Source organism: Anser anser (genome assembly GCF_964211835.1).
Source record: "Anser anser genome assembly, chromosome: 21".
NCBI classification, from domain to species: Eukaryota; Metazoa; Chordata; class Aves; order Anseriformes; family Anatidae; genus Anser; species Anser anser.
In genome coordinates, this window is record NC_139742.1 from 10,630,214 (window position 1) to 10,650,683 (window position 20,470).

Genomic DNA, 20,470 nt, shown 5'->3' on the forward strand with positions numbered 1-20,470 from the left:
CTGAACATGCAACCAACCCTTTTGTAGAGGGTTGCTACTAGATCCCTCAGCAGAACCCTCCACAACTTAGTGCTGCTTAGTATTTCCCTTGAATGTGATTCTGTGCAGCTGCAGAGCACTTCTTGTTGGCCTTCCTGTTGCTAGTGCGCTGTTATGATCCTGAGTACAGCAATTTCATCTGCTTTTCAGTCTCTAATCCAGCTATCCTCATGCAAGTTTAAACGTGTTCTTGTTATCCCCTTCTTGTAAAGGAGAGCTGAATTAAAAGTGGCTTGCTCACAGTTGTACGCAGGGAGCTTTTAGCATTGCATTGTTGCTGTGTTGTAGCTCCTTAGCCCATTTCCCTTTCTTCTCTCTCTGTCACGTCCATAATTAATTAAATAAATAAAAGATAATTTGCTGGAGACGTTTGTCGTTTTACTGTGGAAAGCAATATCCACCTGACATGCATATAGGAAGTTGGAAAATCTTGGTGCTGTTTGTAAGCAGGCCTGAGTTTTTGTTTCCTTGAAGTTGAAGAATTGTCGTTTTCAGTATAGGAAAGAGTGTTTTCTTGGTAAAGTGGCAATCTGCCAATGCAACAACACGATTGGGTATTTACAGCTTAATTTCAGGAATCCACATAGACTTCGTTCCTCTTTCCTCCACTGCAACTGCTCCTGCCAGCCTTTGTTGCCAGACTTTCTCTGGGAGTTCAGTCTCACTTAATTCACAAGGAATGTGGTTCCCTCTTCCATACTTTGGTGCTTGGAGTCTAGATTTTTAGTGAGCTTGGAGCAGATTTTTAGTAAGCTTCACAGATCTGACCTCCCTAGAGTAGAGGCTGCCAGGCTGCAGATGTGAACCAGAGCGTTGAGGTGCAGTCATTAACATAAGAACTTTGCATGCATCTGTGATAACTATTTCTTTTGCTTTTTTATATAATACAATTTTCCTTTGCCAAGGAAATGTAATAGGAACTATTTTAGTGTTCTTGGGAGTATTTTTGCTGGCTCTGAGCTCCCCTGAATAGATGCCGCCTCCTGCTATGATGTCATTGCTGCTGGTGCTTGCCAGAAGACTATCCAAATCAAAAAAGAGAGAAAAACAAGATAAGGTAACAAAATCAAGATAAAAAATGGCTACCTTGACTTCATTTAGCTCAGATGAAGCATAGAAGCCAGTGTTTTAAACAGAAAATGAACAGCAAGCAAGAAAGAAGGGCTTCAGAGAAACTGGGGTAGTCTGGTGGCACGCAGGGTAGAGCGGAGAAGCCCTGGTCTCTGTTTCAGGCTGCGTGAAACCATTTTTCAGAACAGCTGTGGAAGTGAAAATCAGCAAAAGTAGGTTTGATTTGGATTTTCCTCTTGGAAATGTTGGAAGCCATTCTCTCTTGAGATCTTTAAACCTCCATCCACTCTTTTCTCACAGCAGTCCATGCCAGCTGCCTGGCTCTGGGGTGGATTGCCTGTGGTTCCCTGACCCGGGACCCCTAACCACTTCTGTGAGCAGGGTGTAGTGGGGCTGCATGTGAAGGGCTTCTCTTGCCTTCAGCCTAGGGAATTTAGTCTTGAAAAAATACAGCCAGAGCTGTATGGCAGTTGTGTGAATCTCTAGAATAATCAAAATCTGATTTTCAACTGAATATTATATTTTCCAAAGAAAATTCAGCTAATTTCATCTATGCCTTTGTCCTTCAAACTTGTCTTTTAGATAGTATTTCTTTACAAAGCTGCGATGTCTTACTCTTTGACTTTTATGATGTCTAAAGCAGTGCTATTCCTGTTATATGGCTCAAAAAATAAAACAACTTCTGAGCTGTTAAAAGAATATCAAACAACGGTGGTATTTCTTCAGTTTTATTGGTTTGGCATTTAATTCCCTGGAGTTAATGCTTTAAAATAGTTAACTGCTACATTTAAATCAAACTCAGTCAAAAACGGTAGTGATTTTGTATGTATCCTTCTGCAAATTACCAAGAATAACAGTGCGTTGTACCGTGAGCTGGAAATGAATTCCCAAACCTACGCCGTGCTACCTGCTGGCCTTCTGTACTGCCTGGCTGCCCTTCCTGGGGCTGCCGTGCGGGAAGTGGAAGGCTGCTCTCTGACCTCCAAACGCTGCGTGGGTGCTGTGCCGGGAGCTGCTGTGGGAATAACCACAGAACCACAGCGGCGATCCTCTCAGCCGTGACCCAGAGACGCACACTTCCTTTATAAGAAGTCGTTGAGGCTTCAGGGCCCTTGTTTCTGGGGTTCTCATTACTGGGAACTGTTACTTGGCAAACTGCTGTGATAACTTGGCGTCGTATGCCTTCAGCAGGCTGAGGACAAAGCTGGAAGAGCCATAGGTACTTCCATACGGGCCTGTAGAGCAGCCATAAATACCTACAGACCAAATAATAAACGGTAATCTGAAAGGGACAGCATTCAGTAGGAGGACAAAATGTGTATTTCCAGGCTTTCTTGTGGAAACCATGTGCAGCATCTCTAGCTTCCGATCCTGACCTCGGCTGCCTCACGGCAGGAGAAGGAGGTCCCTCGTTTGGAGATTACAGCTTTTACTGAAGTGGCACAGAACTGAAGGCAAAGAATAGTGCCACCGAGAACGAGTCTCGTACCTCACTTCACTTTTGCAATTGGAGTTCTAAAAGGACTAATATTAAATGGTCTGTTGACAACGTAGAAGTACCGAAGCTCTAGTTTAAAATCAGGGTCTGAAAATAGGTGTCTTGAGAAAGAGAAATGGTTGGAGAAATGTTTTAAACGTGCACATTTCCTTTCGCTGCGCATAGAGGATGCGGTTTGGGTTAGGGCAGTGTGTTTTTCAAACTGCAGTATGTGAAATGGCTGCTGGGTACGTCTGGAGCTTATAGATTTGCACAGGAGAATTTCGTGATAGTATTAATTGGAGAAATGGTAATTATTAATAGGATTAAAACGAAATGGAGAATACTGATAATTTATGCAAGCTTGTGCTTTTAATACAGTTTGTGTGGGTGAGTTCAGGGGGGAAGCAAGATGGAACAAGTCTGTTCTTTAAAAAGAAATCCTTACAGAAAGTTTCATACCTTAGTACGTATGGGTTTGTCAATTTTCTTGTAATTTTGTCCACATGGTTTTATCTCTAAAAGCAAAGGCCCCCTCCTCTCAAGTACCGCCCCCCCCCAGAAGAAGCGTAGCTGCTGGCTCCAGAAGGTGACACGAGCTTTCCTTCTGACAGTGCCTGGGGAAGATGGGGAATAAGAGGATGTTCTGACAGCCAGGTATTCAGGGCAGTGAAAAAGACTTTTTTTATGGGTGGAATTAAAGAGTCAAGAAGAAAGAACAGGTTTACAACGTGTCGGCCTGCTTGTCACACTGTCGTGCTAAAAAGGTGAAGGTCTCTTGCAGTGTTAAGAGCAAACCCCTTCCAGTTTTCAGGCCACGGGGCTAACCAGCTGCCTGGTTTTGAAAGAGCTACCAGTGTTCAGGTCTAAGACACTTTCCTCAAGGGAATATCCAACACAAATTTATTAACGTATTCAGCTTTGTGACAAGAGGTTTTTCCTTCCTTTGTAAAGAGTCACCAGTCCAAATAGGTCGTTTAGTTTTCTAAAGACATTTACAAATTAACAAGGAAAGACTTCAGCCCTCGTATTACAAGTCTAAATTAAATTTGGGGTAGGGAAAACAAATTTGTGTTGAGCTTCATCCAGCATTGAGTCAATACTAGAACAGTCCAAGAAAAAATCAGCTGGATTGTCTTATTTTATGTTTTTCATTTATGTATGTAAGGGATGGGAACAGAACAGACAGTAGGGGGAAGTGCTGTTCTCCAGTACTGTATTTTCATATTTTTGTTGAAAAAGGACAAAAAGGCTTTTGTCAGACCCCAGCATCTAGACGTTTTAATATCTGGCTGCCTACCACCTTATTTTTGGCCATCTTCATTTGAGTCTTTTCAAGTAACTCACCCTCATCTGCTTTGTCATTAACCCTTGCTGCTCTCTAGGCCACATAGCACAGATGATTGAAAGCCATTGAGCTTTTTTTTCACCATTTAGCATTGTCTGTAAATATCTTTTTCTGATGCTACTGTCCTAGTCACGGTTGTTCTGGCTTTCAGTCGTAGCTTTTAATTCAAACCAAATTAAATTCCATTATGTTAAAGTTGTATTTGTCACAGCTTTCTTGTTGATATGTGGGATTTCCACAGGCTAACATCTGTGCTTGCAAAATAACTGTGAACAGGCACCTTAACTACTTCGCGTCCCAAACAGGCATGAAAGCAAGAAACTACGACATGTCTGCACGAGTAGGGACACGAGCTACTCAAGAAGTAGGGAGAAGGCATTCCTTTCTCAGATGATGTAAGTTTGCTTTGTGTCTTTGGTTTGGTTGTTGTTGTTTGGTTGTTGGTGGTTTGTTTTTAGCTATTGGTAAATTGCCATGGATAAAGAGGACTGGTTTATCTTCTGCTGTCTCAAAGTTTTCCATATATAAACACGTCCTGAGGCTGTGGATAAGCTCACCTTGTTTTTTATGAGCCATTTGATGTTTGCTGCCTGACTTTTTGACCTCTGGCATTTGGTGCGTCTAAAAGAAATGGTACATTTTTTAAGCTCCCCCTCCTCAACATTTTGTGGATGGCTGATCAGATTCCCGTCCAGCTCTCATTGCCTTTGCTCTCATTCAAACTCTGCTTTTATGTGCGGTGGAGTAGAACTGATTTTGGGGTGGTGCAGACGGGAGGAGAACCAAGGCCCGCATGTTCTTTATTTCATTGCAATCCCATCTGCCCAGTAACTACTCCAAGTTGCAAGCCTCAAATCTAATGAAAAGGAGAAATAAAGTCATGGAACACTAATGATCAGGACTGACTCTATGAAGAGCACTTCTGAGAGCTGCACGGACACCAGGACCACGCACAGCACACAAGAAGAGGTGTGCAGTCCCAGCTCCTTCCTCCGCCATGGCTGCTGAGAGCCATCCCGATGAGAATCCCTCTCAAACCCGGAGAAGTGCTAATGCCCATCACAACAGTTACACCTCTGTCTAGTAAAACAAAGCTGGTGGAACTCATGCAAACTTCTACACAGTCCATTGTTAGTCTGAGTTTATGCAGTATTAACTTGCTTTTTTCTTAAAACCGGGAACGTTCTTTCTCTGGTAAAGGGTCCCATCAACGCTTTGGAAAGGTGTTGCCATTTTGTGTGGAATTACAAGAAAGAAGTCCGAATCTCTTTGCTATCTTTAACCAGAATGACCAAGAGGGAGTCATTAATAAAGAGAAGCAGAATTGCAGAACTGTATTTTCTTCTTTCCTCGATGAAGAAAATTTTAATAGAAACTCAGTTCCTTGGTGAGCCAACAATTTAGTGTTTGCATTTCCTCTGCTCTTTTTCACATTACAGTGTTCTTTAACTAAATTAAGAAATCATCTCAGCTAATAATGTGCTCTGATTTCTTCAAATGGAAAGAGTTTGTATGAAGTCTGTTCATGTTTGAAGAAGTGCAATGTGATTTTACTTGATATAATTCAGGTTGAAGACCTTGCGTGTTGTAAACTTGCCAATATTGTAGAGATTTGTAAATTAATCAGATTGCATACTCTCTACAGTATAAACATTTCTGAAAACATGGGTTCTTTGTCAGTAAATCATTTCAGTTTGGTCTTGGTGTTCAGTATCATATTGCTTGCAAATGGATCCCACATCAAAAAAAGTTCTTAAATATTTTAAGCTAATTATATATGCACATATTTTGGTGAAGGATAGAGATGAAATATAAATCAAAAACCAACACAGAGAACTATGTTTCCCATTGGATTATGATTAACTTCCTCCTACCTTAAAAATACTTGTATCCAAGTGGATGTAACGTGGATATTTTGAAAACCCTATAATGTTTAGGAGCTAAGTGTTTGCTAAGTGTCTGTCTCTTACAGATGCTGTAGATATGTTCTCTGGAGGTCTAGCCGTGGAACAGTGTTTTCTCTGTCCTGATTTCTAATGAATTAAAATCTAATTTTCAACTAGTGAATGGCTAATGTGCACCTTAGAAAAAGATGCTGATTTTCTGTTTGGGATTTTGCCTTTTGTCAGGAAGCACTGAAAACTGTCAGTCCTTCATTAGTTGTTTCTTTTACTGCTTGAAAATTTTCTTGAGAGATTTTATCTTGTCCTGTTAATTGTCTGCATTTAGTATAGCTTCTGCTTGCCAGAGTTCCTACCAGTTAGAACTCATTTCAATAAATCATTCTAGCTTTGAAAAGTCTGGGCTTCCAGTCATGGTAATCTAGAGGAGAGGAGGGGTAATAGGAACACGAGAGCTTTGCCAGCTTGGTGAAGCGGAAACTCTCAAAAGAAGATAAAAGTTTATCCAGGGAGGTCTGTGATGGGAGAAGACTGTGGATATCGTTGTCTTGTAGGTGGGATTAGTATTTCATCTCTGGGGATGGAGCAAACATTACTGTGATTTAAAGTGGTTTCAGCTCCCTTTGCCAATTCTCCCGCAGTATACCAATGTGCAGTGTAACATTTTTCTGGCCCTGGGGAACCAGTGATCTAGCTAGAGTAAGTTCGTTCAGAGATGCTGGAGCAAGCTGCTTAGCACTTGTCTCTGATAAGTGCAGTTGATCGCTGCCTTGCTTTTTTGAGTAGTAAAATTCCCACCCTCAAATTTCAATCTGTTTGTCATCACTTCGGGCTTGCATACAGTAGATTTATTTCATTCACAGATTTATTCCTTTCGTGGTTTCAGATAACCAATGTCTGTTAAGGTTTGAGGTAGTAATCTTCTTATTTTATTAAATCCTTTAATATGGAACTGGCTTCAAAGTTCCTTGCTATTACTACTACCGAGTGCACAGCAAACTTGCTCCTTTAAAGTATTTCTTATGGCAAGCGGGCATCAGTGCTTGATGGTAAAATAGAGTTTTACCAATAGAGCTAATGGTAATCCATGAAATGTGATGGCAAAATTGTTTGGCAAACTGTCCTGTCTGGGGTAAGCTTGGAAGTGTTCTTTTTCCTTCTTCTTTTTTTTTTTTTTTTTTAATTGCTACTGGGTGTTGTAAGCTGTATGATGCATTTGATAGCAGTCATCAAAATTTACAGCTATCACTATAATCTCCTCGCTGCTGTCAACCATCTGCATCACTCCTCATGTGCTACAGAAACTGAAGAGAAAGCAAGTACATAGAGTTAATTTTAGACAGCGCATCACTCCTGTTAATGGAGTTTTGTGTGCTAAGTGTTACCACTGTGTAATGTTGTGCAAATAATTCAGTAGAAACCAGAAAGAATTGGCACACGAGTAGATTCCGTGATGATTTATAGCCCTTATGGCTGTGTTACAGGTATCCGAGGCCAGGCTGCAAAATGTCTGAATCATACAAAAGCCTGGGCAATTACTGTTGTAACCTCTGGCTCAAATATTTTCAGTTCATGGAATCTGAACGTGATGTGATCTGAACAAAGAAGTCAGATGAGAGCCTACAAGTAGTTGGTGATTATACACAGGCGTATACACCTGCTGTATGCACCTGGTGAAGTGCTCCCGACAGCTGAGAGCGTGCAGAGCACCCCCTGGCCTCTAGAGTGAAAAAACCTGATGTGATTCAAGAGAAACCTTGGCAAAAAAGGTGCTGAAGCACTACTCTGTAAAAGAGTCAGCATTTATTTAAGCCTGTGGTACTTTTGCTTTTGGCTGTAGAAAAGGCAAGACCCTGCAAAGACGGAGCAAGCACGCAGACAGCGGGGTAGCCTGGGTCCTACAGCTGAATCCTCTCGGTAATGTAACGGTGTACCGTTCTGGGGTGTGGGGCGAGTCATTTACTCTGTGCTTCTCTTTGTCCATCTGTAAATAAAAGTTGCCAGATGTCTCAGCTAGTATGCAATATCCTCTATTTCACCTTCAAATCCCTTGATTTGTTTAGAAACACATGGAGTATTACCTTGCCCGTGCTCCCCTTATATTTCAGTACAGAACCTGAGTTGAAATAGGGGAAAGCAAAATTCTGGCCACTTTGTTTAGGCTTAACTTGAGCGGTCAGGATTGGTGCCATGACATCTGCATATAGCAAAGCCTTCCGGCATTATATTTAATCTTTATGGAGAGGTGAAGGGTTTCCCACCATAAAAATGATGTTTTTGATCATAGTGTTTTAACTTTTATATTACTAATATGCAACAGATAAGTTAGTGAAAGGAAAGTTAACTGAAACTGTTATTTTATATCTCCCCAGTTTTTTTCATTGGGAATCCATTTAAAAGTACACAGTAAACCCCTCTTCGTCTCCTGAATGTCTCTGATTAGCATAACTTAGAGCTAGTTCTTGTGAATGAGGGGATTGTACCCAGGTGATTGCAAAAAGGTCTGCTGATCTTAGCTTTATAAATATTATTCTGAATCTAACTTTATTAAAGTAATTTGTGTAACATGAGTGAGTGCCTTGCAGAGCTCTTCAAATGCAAAGACCACACACTGTGTAATCTTTGGAGCCAATCCTAATCTTGGCTTTGCTTTTCTTAGCAAAAAATGTAACTCGGTGATTATAAAATTTAGCTAATACTTTATCTCTGCAATTGGAATCTTCTCACATGAGATTGTTCTACCCACGCTCTAAATCCTGCCTGCATTATCTATCACACTTCGCCTCAGAGAACTGGAAAACTGACTTTACAGTAGCTCAGCAGACCAATTATGTTCTAACATAGTGAGGTATTGCAGGAAAATACTGGTGGGTAGATAAAGCACCTTACAGACTGCCTCTGACAACTGAAAAAAATATCCAAACCCTCCTCTTTGCGTAATTGTTTTCCTCCCCAGTGGCAAGGCGCTCCAGAAAGCGAGCGAGCGGCTCTCCTAGCAGGCACGCGGTGACTAAAGGTCAGCAAGATGAATGGGGCTGCCCGCGGCCACGCAGCCGGCTTGCCAAAGACCCAGGCAGGCTCTCGAGCCTCCCACCCTCGTGCTCAGACTGGGTCTGGGGCCCGGTGGCCAGGCTGGGCAGTGGGAAGGGGCCAGGCTCTGCTGGGCAGGGGCCCTCCGTATGCAGCCCCCGGATGGTTCTTGTGCTGGTCAGCTTTGCCTCTTTCTCCTGTTTTCTGCCTACTATTTTGGTTGCTTGACTGAATCTCCAAAATTGACTATATCACAAATCCAGCTGGAGAAATGAGCCGTTTGCCATCAATTTAACTGTTTCAGTAGGAATGTTGTGACTGGAGATTTTGCTGTAGTCTGCAGGTTATGAACAGCTACTTTGGATTGGAAGAGACCTGAAAGAAACCTGCGTGTGGTGCAGCTGCCTTTAAAGAAATAACTAGCAGTGGGTTTGAGGTTACCACATAGGTTAAAAATAAAAAAAGCCAGCATGGTGCACTGGTTGACTGGTTGGGCACAGTTTCAAGGCCGCTATTATTTTGAGCAATTAATGTTGTGTTTTATTAGTAATGAAAGCTGGGGTTATTTTGTACAATGCTGGAGCAGTAAAGTGTGACTAAGCAGAAAGTTGAACTCTGGTGTGACATTACTTCTGCAATTTATAACCTGCCAGTGCTGCTTGTTCCGTATATAAACCAAGTTTATTGGTATTCAGGCTGATTGTGTTTTCAAGTCACTTAATAATTACATCTGAGAGACAGATAGGTTCGAACAACTGAGTGTTTTATAAGTAACTGGAAAAATACCTAGTGTGACATCTCTTCTTTGAGGCAGTCTAAAGACGAGCTCTTTTCCTGGTGGTCTGTTTTGAATAAAGTGATTTCCTTGAATAAATATATGCACTGCAGCTTGAGGGTGGGGTATCCAAGTGCCTGCAGCCTTCTTACAAATTGGTAATGTTTCCAGCTGTTTTCTTTTTGATTTGGAGGATGAAGAATCTATCAAAACTAAACTTGAACTTATTTAACTGTCAGACATTAAAAAAAAAGGAGAGATTACAAGTAGTACAACAGTTCTATTTATTATCTTATGGTGCATTGTGAAACGTCTTTGGAGAGAAGCAAAATGACTCTTTCAACACCCTGTAGCAGACCATGGTAGGGATAGAAGAGTGCTCCTGTCACTTTATCACTTTGTCTTGTTTAAAAACCCCAGGCTTCTCAGTTACGTATTTTTTATTCATTAAATATATTGGTGATCTCTTAGGTAATTGTTCCTTGGTGAGCCTCAGAGGTTACAGTTTGCCTTGATTGCCACAAGAGCTGTGAAGGATACAATGCCAACAAGCCACTTCTGGTCACCAGACGCAGGCATAACAAGGTCGCGTCCACCAGCTGAACAACACACTAACCATCAACTCTCCAAACTTTTGCTAAGCTTTTATTTTCTCAATCCTTTTCTGCTTCTCTAGGTGTAGAAGCCACTTTAACCCGTGATGTTTCTGCAGCCAGCCCCTGAGGGCCCAAGCAGAGCTCTAATTGATTGTCTGAATTGTTCAACTTTAAGGGTCCCGCAGTTACTGCTCAAGCTCTGCTGAGTTACTGCACAGCTTTAGGCAGCAGAGTTTTACTGACTGCAGCAAATAAATTTGCTGTGCTTTATGGAGCACGGAGAAGCTTGTTTTCCAAATTTTAATCGTCTCAATAAATTGTCTTAAGATTGTATTCTGTTAAACCCCGGGAAATTAATGAGAGCAATTAAAATATGGGCATTATTGGGAAGGTGTGATGGTAACAGTGCAGTTAGAAAAACGTTGTAAAATTTGGTAGAGGGAATAATGAGGACAGTAAGGATTGTAGAGATAACAGAGCACAGCTACCCAGGAATCCCTTTCAGTCATGCTTTTTACCTCCAGAGACTCTGATATCCCACTGGGGACTAACTGGTTGTGCTATTTGATAATAATTTGTCCCAGTCTTTATATGAAGACATATCCCAGAATACTCTAGTCTGTTCTGTGAGCAGAAGGCCCCACATGCATGTAGTTCAATCCAAAGACCGCATGGAAGACAAAGCATTGGGGTTTATTTTTGCACCCTCACTTGGGTGCCACTGCTGGAATCCGGGGCTGTGCGTGTACCCAAAGGGAATGCGAGGTGAAGCACTCCCCTCTCCAGGCAGGGATACTCCACCGCAGGGCTGTATGTTTGTACAGCTACGCACGTAGGATGAGGCTCTTCCTCCTCCAGGTACTTCAGCTTGTTTCCCACCTGCTCTCTCTCCCACTGATGCTAGGGCAGCTGATATTCTGAATTTGTGAATTGCTGCCTGTGAGAGTACAGCGCTCTGCCTTCCTTTTGGCCAGGGACACCACTGTATGCTCCTCCATGCTTTGCGAGTGAGAGTCCCCATTCCCTAGGCAGCACCATAATAAATGTGATTAATGACACCACAGTGCAGCAGGATTCCAATTACAGGCTACAATTTTGTTATTCTAGGACAGTGCCTCTTAATCCTTTTCTTTAATTGTGAATGCACTGAAGATCAGTAGCAGAGTGAAGTTCCAAATACCAGCGTACAGCTCACCGAGTGACCTATGCGGAATTCAGTAAACACCAGCTGATAGCACGGAGTGAGACAGAGAGAAATGAGAGCCCTTCCCTGCCTGTTCGATCTTTTTCCTTAAAAGAGACCATGATCAAGAAGTGCCCTGAGCAGTGTAAATGAGGCTCGGATACCTGGGAAGGATTTTCAGCTTACACATCACAGAGGCGAGGAAGCATCTGTAATGGTGATCAAACAGCTCAGGTAGAGAGATTGTGGAAGGGGCATTTCCATGTCAGCTGTAGTTCTGGATCATTCAAGATGAAAACAGGAATTACGGCCACTGAACTTAGCACTTTCATCCTTAGAAAGCTTCTTTGCTGAAAATGATGCATTTCTTTCTTTCTTTTATGCCAAAGAGTAGTTTTTCTGTGATGCCATTTCTTGTTTGTTCACTGACTTGTGTAGTACCAACAATATTCGGAGTGAGGAGTGACTGTAATGTTTGCCTTCCAGGTTTGTGTCAGTCTGCCCTCAAGTGTGTGTTAATTCAGTAACCCCTGCTTTCCCTTAAAGTGCCCACATGGGTGAGCCTTGCGGTTCAATACAGTAAGAGAAGCAATAAAGGAGTGCGATTCTGTGCTATGTGAATGACACTCTGGTTTGTAATGTTACTTTTTTGCTTTTGAAATGTCATCATAGTTTGTATATGTGGTCACCTACACATGCATAAGAGTTTGTGTGTCTGTGTACGTACCCAGATGCAGAAGGACATGGAAATAGTTAATGCAGAGGGGTTTGTAGAGGAAGGCTGTGTTCAACGGGGAAGTGCAGTGGGATTAATGGAGTGTCCTCTGACACCAACAAAGTGATCAGCATCATCAACAAAAGTACATTGATTCCATGACTTGAGAGTTTGGTGTTAACGCTTACAGCGGTAAAGATTTGTACATTTTATTTTCAGCCCCTTCTTGCCGATGCAGTAGGTGAAGGGAGCGCTCGTTCTTCTCTCTGAGGGAGCGGCCACGTACCGTGGGGTCAGGCAGTGCGTGCACTACACGATTCCCGGCCTTTCCCAGACCTGCTCTTTGGATAGCTTTCAGATCTTTATTTGAAAGATTAGAATGTTTTCAAAAAAGATAGGCCAGGTTGAAGCCTCTTCATTGCTGTATATCAAAATGTTCTATTGGGAAGCTCCGGTGATTGATCAGCCTTTCTCCCTGCAATTACAGATGAGGAGCAGCAACCAACAAATCACGCCGTGCTGGTATATGAATTACTGAGGCGCTCTCTGTGGTCTGGCCGGCAAATCATTAAATCGAGGAGAGGAGCAGGGGGCAGCCTGGCTGTTCTCACCTCAGCACAGCAGCTGAGGAAGCTGCTGCCTGCCTAAATCAATCCCGTTCAGAGAACTGGAGCGCTGGAGACACGAGTCTGCGGCCACATAAATGACACGTTACGGCTGCAATCTCGGGGGCTGCGCCTAAGGCAGTTCTTTGAGTTCCCCAGTCCTGTCAGCCTACAGGGAAGAAAACGGAGGCCATGCTTTGCTTTGTCAAACTTTTCTTCTGACCTTTAGCTGAATCGGAGGGATCTGGCCTGCAGTTAACCAATGGACGGGGAGTTTATGCACAGTGCGTGTCGTAGTGAGATTTTACAATGTGGATCTTGGCAGATACATTTAATATCTGACAATTAAAATAGCTTGGCTGCCAAACACACTGAATATGGCCAGATTTTTACAAGATCCTGTGAATTCCTGGCCTTGATATTCATCGGAGGAAGGAATTCAAGAAGAGGAGGGAAGTATGGAAAACAGAACTCCTTACATCTTACCCATTTCCATTATTTCTTATGAGGAGTAAGAATCCATAACCTGCAAGATGGGGCTAAAGAATTATTTAGGATGGTCATAAGGCCAGCTCACTTTTAGAGTTGTTCCAGTTTCAGTCTTTATATAGTAATTTACCTTATGCTTGCAGTACTGAGTAATGAAAAACCTAAACAAACAGAGCACTAAGCCTCAATCCTACATGTAAATCTGTGCACATGTGCTGCAAACAAGATAGCACCCATGGACAGATTTGTTTGTGTTTTCGTGTGAGCCAAATGCTATATTTTTGCTTCTTTTAATTATTCAGTCCTGAAAGAATTTACTGTGAAATCCCACCAGGCAGAGATAAGACTGAAAACCTTGTAATCTACAGCTACACAGAAGGGTCAGTTTATGGCCTGAATGTGCTGGAGAATATAGATGCGGAGAGGATCTCTCGTAGTGAAATGGAATGAAAACCTGTGTTATTTTAGTGCTTTGCAGCATGTAAACTATTCCTGCTGACAAACCTAACGCCTGGAAAAATCATACGACTAAATCTAATCCAAATTTGCTATTCTGATGATTTTTTTCATTCTCAAATTAATTCAGGTTGTCAGATTAATTCAGTCCCAGCATGGCAAGGAAAAGACAAATTAATTAGCTTAAGCTCCATGAGAGGGGGATTTTTGTCTCCGTGCACTTGGTGTGAGGTTGTGTGGCACTGCCCTCGGGTGGATCGCCAGCAGCAGGGGCAGGGTCCCTTCAGCTCCTCACTGGCCCTAGCACCGCTCCCAGCCGAGCGAGAAGAGTGTCAGTGAAAATATGTGAATGCCCTTACGGTTTGGAGGAACTGAAGGCCACGTTCCTAGTGGAGATATGTTTTTTAAGCTATTTATGTATTCTCCTGAGACTGCTCAGGAATCACAAGTAATGCTTTTAAACAAAATACAATGTTTAGCCATAGAAAAAATGGCCAGGTCTGGCCTCGAAAGAAAAACAGCCTTTTTTTTTTTTTTTTTTTTAATTGTTGGATTCCTCAGTATCTGGAACTCTTGCAAGTAGTAACCTTGTTACCTGTAAGATAGCTATGGTAAGTGGGCTTACTGCAAGGGAATCCCCTGACATTCCTACTTTGAAGGTTACCTCTCTGCTGATGTTATGTACAGATGCACCATCAGATCGAGAGTGAAGTCTCTCTCACCTCCTTTAAAATATCAGCAACCAAAGAGAAGACAACACTTAATTCTTTTTTTCAAAAGGAAAAGAAAGTCTTGTCTTGGGAAGAAGGGAAATCAAATAAAAAATTTAATGCTAGAGAAGAAAGGCAAGAAATACAGTTGCCATGGAAACCAGAGCATAAGTAGAAAGTTTCCAGCAAAGAGCAGAAACTAAAAATGAAAAAGCAGAGTGTAGAGACCTGGCAGGTAGCCAGCAGCTCCGCCAGCCTCTTTTCTCCTCTTAACTTGGTGAGATTTTCTTAGTCATCTTGTGCAGTGTGCTCCACCAGGACAAGTGGGTGACAGCATTGCTCGAGATGAGGCAGGCTACACCAGAACGACGCTGCGTGCTTCAGCTGCTGCCCCTTCTTCCACTGAGCAAGGGAAAAATCTCCGGGGGCTGGGCGTAATGTCCCAGCGGGTCTGGGAGATAACTTGGAGACGGGCAGCTTGTCATCTAGTGGTCCCAAGTCCTTCTTGATTCTTACCCTGTTCAAGGTTCTCAGAGGGCATTGCAGCAGTAAGCCAAGTTACTCTTTAGAGCTAAAATACTTCTCTGGTCCCTGTTTAGTAGGGAAACAGGCACCCTACGGCCTGCTCCAAGTCCTGTGGTGACTGGGGCGAAGCTGGAGCAGCACAACTCCGATCTCTGTCCTCTGCTCCCCTCTTGAGTCACGCTGCTCCTTTACAAAGGCCTGACTTTGTACAGGATGTTTGGCATCTGCCTATTGCATGTGACGGATTTCTGAAAGCAGGGGCGTCTTTTAGACATTGAGTTCTATCTAGGACTCCGGGATTGTTTGTTGCTAGCACATGTTTAAGGCAGTTGTATGCAGTGAAGTATTACAGTCATTGGATTAGCAATTATTAATTCCTCATGCTTTTTAGCATGCCATGGAAAAAAAGCAGGTGGGGAAAGCTGGGAAAGTTACCCTGCAGTGCTGTAAAGCCCTCGTTATGGCCAGGAACTGATGTGGGTGAAAGATTTTGAGCATACTTAGGACTGTGTGCTATTACAGATGGAAGTAATGAAACCTACAGCGCTCAGACTTTATTGAGACGAGTCATTCTGGAAATTAAGCATGTGTGTGAGAGTTTTGCTAGCTTGGATCGAGACTGCTCAGCATCCTACATGATCGACTCCTTTTTCATGAACAAAATGAAAGACCGTCCTCCCCCAGGTAGAGCCCCGGGGAACCTGCCCCAGCTCCTTGCTGACAGCACGGGAAGGGCTCCGGATCTCTGCTGCTGCTTCCTGCTGGACTGCGCCGTGGCTCTCCCCTGCACCGTTTCCCTGCCTTGCATGTGTCTTATTTAAATATTACTGCAAAATGATTTTTTTATTATTTTTTTTTCCTTGAAGTTGGAGGTGTTTTAAGGAAATGCTAGCCCGGCAGTGGATAAAATTCAGCAGTGGAAGCGACCAAATACCGCCTTGTTTCAGGGCTTGAGCAGCTCAGCTGGGGACCCTGGTGGGGTTTCCTGCAGGTAAAATGGGGGCAATTTTTGGTGAAGCGTCTTTAGAACATTTGTATGAAAATGTCTGTGCAGCAAACACAGAGTGCGACCTTGTGCTTATTTTCTAGGTGGCCTTTAATGCCAAAGGCAAATTTTACTCAGCTAAAACAACACGTGCGAGAGGCCTGGCCGTGGTATTTCAGTTCCTGCTTTCTGGGGGAAGAAAAATGATCTCAGCTCCGCCAAGAGCTCCTAGAGGAGGTTTTTTAAGGGGAAAACAGATCTTGGGAGAAAACGTGACCTGCCCGCTTAGTCTGTGCTCTGGGGCCGGCGGGGACAGCACAGGGGGTGCCCATGGAGGGGGGTCCCGGGGGGGTCCCGGGGGTGCCCCAGGGGCTCCCCGCGGTGCCGGCGCTCTCAGGCCGGCGGGGGGCAGCAGAGCCTCGGGGCTGCAGCCTCGGGCTGGGAGAGCTGGGGGTGTCCGGGAAAAGTTCCCCCTCCGTTGCATTTGAGTGCAGGTGTGCATGCAGAACCCAGCGGCGTTCCAGCAGGTTAAAAGTGCTAACACGGCACTTCGTGCTTCTGGGATTTTCTACTGAACAGGCTTCTAATTTCTGCATTCTCTGTGCCCTGTGTAGATGGCAAATGTTATTTTGTGTGTCCTCAGAACGGTCTGAGACCTTCAAGGCTGTCTTTGCTCTACGTGGCTTAGTTTGAAACTATCTAATTTCTGCAGAAACGGTCAAAAGAGGGATGGATTTCTGGGTTTATTTATTACTTAGGAATGCTCAGAAAAGCTGGAACAAATCAAATAAGACGGCTACGAGTAACATATGCAATGCAAAGCACAGACACCATTGGCAAAACTTCGCAGTGCCCTGTAATATGTGGATTTATCCACAGCTATGTGTTCTGATATGAAACGCACAGGTGACATTCCCTAACAAAAGAGCACTGCAGTTGCTGCCAAGGTGAGGGTCCAGGTAACTCTGTAACATCACGCCTTCTGTGTAGTGTTACCAACAGAGGGTGAGTGCAACCGTGGGTTACTTGATGGAATTGCAAAGAATGAGCATTTGGGGAAATTCCCTGTTCCTGTTGTGTTGGGATGTCTGTTTTCAGCGTTGCTGTTAAGTATTTTACCACTTCAGAGTTGTCAGTGTTTGCCAGACTGCCTGGTTTAGATGAAGATGTCTTATGCGTGCAGGGGAAATCCGTACCTCTGAGCAGAACGGGTTCTGTGAGAGCAAAAGTGCCTTTGCATAGCAAGCTAGCAGGGCCCTCCAAAATCCCTTCGGTTCAAGCAGTTGTGGGATCTGCTGCATTTAGCAGAATGGTAAGCGTGGGGTCCTGATCCGGGTGAGACTCTCTGAAGGAAGAAGAACGTGGTCTTTTCCAAGGCTGATTACTAACTTGGCTCTCAGCTGCCAAGACAAATACAACACCTGTTCTCTGCCCCTCATAGGAGTTTTGCATCTTAGCTTTGGCTATCCAGAATCTCCTATATTGGGAGCCTGCATGCTCAACAAACAGCCTTCTCAACGTGGGGTGAGGCACGGTGCCTTAACCTAGGTGCTAGGCCTGCCACACTGCTGAATTTGGGGGATCAGTCCTGTCCAAGCTGGGGCAGTGGTAGCGTAAGCTGTTCCAGAGGTTTTCAGAGCTCAGTGTTACAGAAATGGTGAGGGATATTGTTCAGCTGATGTCCTGACCTGAGATGTACTGGAGTCAGAAAATTAATCTAAGGAACTTCCTTAAATGTCTTTTACTGGGGGTTGGGGCTGGGTTCCAGAAGGCAAAATGTGCCTTTCCCAGATTCGTCCCTGATCTTTTGCCCTACACCTTCCATTAGCAGTTCTGTGTACACTGCTCTCTCCTCCCATCCTATCAACCCTAACAGCCTTTAAATAGCCTCTAGGCGCTGAGCGAGGATTACCATAATGTTCCTCCTCCCTCTGCAAGCTGCTCTTGGAAAGAAAGATGAGAATGTATTGGAAATGATTTGCTCGTATGTAGTTCATAGCCCAATTTTTAACCCTCTGCTTATACCATTGCCAGGGCTGTCAGACCAATAACCTCCCCGCTAGCGGCCCTGCCCACCTCTGTGAGCAGCCTGCCCGCATGGTTACCCCTACGGCTCCGGAGATCTTACCTACCCCTCCTGAGGGCAGGCACCCACACCGTAGCGTAGTATCAGTGCTGAAGAAGAGCTGCGAGCGGAGGGTCAGTGTCCCTACTAAACCGTCTTGGTGCTGTTTTTTCTCATCCAGCGGAATTCCATTCATTCCCTGTCAGAAGGGCCTGGTGGACTCGGCCTGTGCCGGCCTCGCAACAGCCTGTGAATAGTTCGGGATTGCAGCTCTGTGGCCTCTGACTGTACGTTCCTTTAATGCGTTCACAGCTCCTCTGGGAGGACTAAGCCAGGAATAACCAACACTTTCTTAAGCCAGGCCTCCTGCTTTGTGGCTCTGTTTCTTTTCGGGCTGTGTACGTACTGCTCTTCTCCCCAGCTCACACTTCCTTATGTTTTTGCATGGCCCATGCTGCAATTAGGTGCTATCGGCATCTGAGAGGAGGGTGCTGCATCCAGTGCTTTCCATTTTGCTGGCTGAAGGAGGACAAAGGACTCTTAACATTTCTCTGCAGTCGCCTCTTGGCTTGGCATACTGTTCATTTCAATAATAAAGTGTTTCCTTTCATTCTCAAACAGTCAGGCCCCTGCCAGAGCCATAATTGTTCACAGATGACTCATTTTGGCTGCAGGATCAAAACGAGGGAAAAGTGCTGTTTGCACAGTCTTTGAAACGTACAAGATGGGAAGAGATGTTCACGCTTGATATTTGTACCATATGTTGTTCCTAAATTTTATTACAGAGCCTTTACATTTCAAAAGAGATTCTACTCTTGTCCTGGGGACGATTTAGAAAGAAAAAGATAGGTAGAGTTTTGAGTTAGACTGAGACTACCAAAGGCTGACTGTGTGGTTTCTGTAGGGGCTGTGCTGCAGTGGGCAGTGCAACAGGGCTCGTTCTGCTGTCACGTACTGATGAACTGTGCAGTGCCTGGGTGCTGCAGGCTCCCTTGTGATTTTTATCAACTTCACATTGAATATCTCATTCTTTGTAGAATTTGTTTGGAAATCTTGCGTTTTCGGCTGTAGCAGGTGTTTGCATTTACTTCTCTGGTGAAAACAGTGAATGTAATGCCTGTTGTTGTGGGGCTCAGCACAGAAGCCGAGGACCAAGTTACTTGTGTTAAGACGGGGAATAAGGAAATGATTGCTGCATTGCTGTCCAGGAGTGACCATACGTTCTGTAAACCAAGAACAATTATTTGTGTCTCCTAGGAAGAGTGTTTTAAGGCACCCAGCTATTTTAAATAAAACACCAGTTCTGACGTTTTAGTTTGGAGTGTCTCTTATCAGATTATCAACCGGATCTCCGCACAGGGCTTGCGAGGTGGTTCAGACAGCCCTGATGGTGTGACGAGTTGCAGAGGTGGATCGTGACACAGCAGAGCTTGGGGACCGGAAAGGTTAGCTGATTTCAGCACGGTTCCACATTCACAATATCCCTGGTATGGCCCTTAGATTGTCGTATCTGTGCTGGTTTTAAGGAGGGTCTTCGCTTTCTGCGAGGTACTGAACTTGAACAGTAACTTCTTTCAGACCAGTACTGTGTTGCTGTGCTTAGACTTCATGCCAGAAGGAAGAATGTAAATTAAAATGAGCTCCCAGTGGTATTTAAAATTGATTGAAGGATTTCCAGTTGGTTTTGTAAAGCAGTCTTTAAAAACAATAGATACTTTTTTTTTTTAACTTGTTAACAGGGTGTGCTTTTAAAATGGATGGTGTTTTCTGTGATACACTGTCATGTACGTCTGATAAGGAAGATGGCTAAAGAGGATACTTGCCAAAAACATTCCTTAGGAGTGTATTCTGGTGCCAAAAAACAAGTAAAAGAAGCAACTGTAGTTGTAATATAGTTTGCAAATGATGTGGCAAGGAAAGGAAGAAAATAATCTGTCACATGGAAAATGAAGTTTGAATTGTGTGTATATAAATTGGTGATTTGTTATAGGACTTTACGATCATTATCAGGCATTTAAACTTGAATAAAGGGGTCTAAGCTATTAATGAGTCAGGAAGTAAGCTTTACGTAGCATGTGTAAACAATTTAATCTTTCCTTCCACTTGTCAACAGAGATGTTGCTTTCAGTGCGATGTTACCATGAGATTAAACACCCCAAGTGTTGATTCACACCGCTGTGTAAATCTCACGTGCCCTTATATAGCGCTTTGGAAACATCTGCACAGCAGTAGGTGGGTAGGAAAGCGTCTGCTTCCCTCGCAGCTCGCGAGCTGGATTCCTCGGATAGGTAAATGCTGTTTGTGCACAAAGTCGGTTACTAAACGGCCCTACCACCTGTAAAACTCTTCTCCCCACCTGGAGTTGGAACAGAGCAGATTTCCATCCCAACAAGGATAATGATGCCCTGCAGCAACTTTCTGAAAGGTGGATCAATTTTCCTGGCCTTTCAGCACACCACATAGGAAAACCACTATGTCAGAACATGCAAAAAATAGCTGA

The 20,470-nt window shown here is 43.7% G+C and overlaps 1 protein-coding gene across 4 annotated transcripts in view; it reads left to right on the forward strand.

Moving 5' to 3' along the window:
- DAB2IP (DAB2 interacting protein) overlaps nt 1–20,470 on the forward strand; it is a 224,258-nt gene that overhangs the window by 43,876 nt on the left and 159,912 nt on the right. Inside the window, exon 1 of one of the 4 annotated variants that reach the window (XM_083807471.1) lies at nt 7,591–7,753. The exons of the other annotated variants lie outside the window; for them this stretch is intronic. The gene's annotated coding sequence lies outside the window, so the exon portion shown is untranslated. Of the gene's footprint in view, nt 1–7,590; nt 7,754–20,470 lie in introns of those variants that run through there. 4 annotated transcript variants of the gene reach the window in all.